Below are 2746 nucleotides of genomic sequence, written 5' to 3' on the forward strand. Positions count from 1 at the left end.
AAGGTCATAGGCCTACTTCATAAATTATTAAGAAAATATAGGCATTCAACATATATTTGTCAATGTTGTATTTGAGATGCACACACACACATACACATATTGTTTACGTACATATGCAGACACATTATAGGTGAAGATTTATATGCTTCATTTGTTTGAAACATCATATACACAAAAAAATTAGCAAGGCTAAAAACGAACTTTAATATAAAGATAATTTAGAGCCAACCCCAGAACCTAGTAGTTAAGGGAGCCAGATTTCACAGGTCAACCATGGTTCTAATCCCAGCCCTGGAAGCTTAAAAAAAAAAAAAAATCTGGTGCATTTGTGTACATGTTCAAAATTCTAACAGAATAAACAGATATGGAGGAAAAGGGATTAATTACTGTGTGGCCATGTCCCATTGGGTGGTGCTTTCTCCCTTTCCCTTGTCTCTATCAAGTGCACACGCCCTCTAGCAATTAAAAACATAATAATTTTAAGGACCAGCAGCTAGCATAATGGCTATGTCACTGGACTCCAATGTAGTCGACTGTGGTTTGAGTCCCAGACCCGGTATCCTAGATTCATGCCGGATGCATGTGCATGCGTGCCCAAGATCCCGAGAGGAGAATGGAGGAGAAGGGATTGCAGCATGGTCAGGAAGTGATTTATCGCTTTCTGTCTCCCTGTCTCTATCTTTCCGGGGAGTGCATGCACCCTATAGCAAAAACCTCTCAAAAAAGAAAAAATAATTTTAGCTTAGTTCCTTTAAAAATGACTGAATTTGTACCCAATTCTAATATTATTTTTTATTAGACTACACTATTTACTGTCACTATTGAATAGATAATATTAGATAACACATGTTTTTTTCCTTGAAAAAATATATTTAGGATTGACAAAAATTTGACTTGTATGGAAGCCTACATTCATCATAATTAATAATTAGTTGTTATTAAAAACTTCAGACCACAAGTTATGCCATACAAATAGTTAGAAAAATTGAGAAACTGAAAATGAGACTAATGTAATCATTTTTTATTTGAACCTAAGTAAACATGAGTGGGTAAGACTAAAAAGATGGAATCATTTGCTCTGACCTGTGGGAAATCCTCTTTCAGCCTCAATCTTCTCATCTACCTGTTTTAATCTCACTGAATGTTTGGGTTTTGGGAGCTGTGGAAGCCAGAATCATTAGGAATGTCCACCTATAGAAATGTCTTGCCATCGAGTCTATCTTGTAGTATATGTACAGATAGATACGTGTTTATTGTGAACATATTGTGCTCAGTGTTTCTACATGATAGTTAGCGTAGCCTCAACATTAATTTCCATACTCCATTCCACCTCTAACATGACATATTATATCTTGTCTTTTAAAATCTCATAGCATTATTCTTCAACAAGCAGAAAATGAATGAAAATAAAGATACTGATTCAAAAGAAAGTGGAGAATATGAAGATGACTTTGAAAAGGACTTGGAGTGGTTAATTAATGAAAAAGAAAATAGTGATGCCAGCACAACAGAGGTATCTGTAAATTGCCAACAGCATTCACAATGATTACATTAACAAAGTGCAATTTGTGAAAGTTTTCACATTTATTATCTCGTCTAAAGCTCATAGAATTTCTTAGATGTATTTTGAACGGGTACCATTATCTCTATCTTAGAGATGAGAAGATTGAGTCATATAGAGTTTAAATGTTGTATTTGCAGAAATAGGGCTAATTAGTGAGAGATCAGGGATTAAATTAACAAGCTAAAATAAAAGAAAGTTGTGAGTAAGGAAGACATGAGTGAAAAGGTAAAAACTGGGTTATGAATAGGTGACTAGAGTTACAATGATCAGTAGTTATCAGAAGCCAGATTTAACAGATTTAAGGAAAAGAATATGAAGAAATGAAAGCAGCAGATTTTATATGACAAATTTCTCAGTTCCATTTTGCTTTCTTATGCAATGGAGAAAACAACTGGATTAGATAATATTTGAAAAACACAGTAGAGTCAAAAGTGAGAATTTTTTTTTTTTAAAGTCTGAATTTTCTAAGATGACTTTAAGATGGAAATTTTATTCATTTTAGCTGAAAAACAATCACATTAAGCAGAGGCAGAGGTACCCAGAGTGAGACAATTCCACCAAGGTCTCACGACTAGAAGGGTGGGAGAGCCAGAGCACAGGGAGGTGGTACCAGAGGGGCAGTCGTCATAATGCATGCCTTCACGTAATTCACTCAACCGATGATCACCTACTGTGTGCTCGATGTACCACGTTGTTGGTGCTGAGGATACAGCAGGGATCACACCAGTTTCTCATGAGTCTTACACATTCCAGTGAACTTCCTTTAAGGCTGGTGGGAAAACGAAAATGACAGAGCTAGATATTTTGTACGGTAGGAATGAACCAGAGACTCAAGGCTAAAAAGAACCATTGCAATGCAGAGATCTTAGTTATGTTGTGGTTACTTGGCAGTCAGCCAGGTTCATTTGCTTATCAGACTGGACATGTAGTTATGTTGTGCAGATCAAGAAGTAAAAGCCATCAGAAAAGGTGGCCTGTGAGCACGTATAGGAGGGGAGCAATTTTGAGGGGTTGAATGACTTTAGGAGGAAGAGAATTGTCTAAGAAAGAAAAAAAATACACATTGTAGGGGGTAAAGCATCTGGGAGAGATGCTAGGAAAACCTTTAATTAGAAACAGCAGGTATCAAGCATGTTTGTGATGTGATAATACTGGTTTATGGTTCATGTGGAATTACATCTT

Source organism: Tupaia chinensis, unplaced genomic scaffold, assembly GCF_000334495.1.
Source record: "Tupaia chinensis unplaced genomic scaffold, TupChi_1.0 Scaffold000278_1, whole genome shotgun sequence".
Taxonomy (NCBI): Eukaryota; Metazoa; Chordata; class Mammalia; order Scandentia; family Tupaiidae; genus Tupaia; species Tupaia belangeri.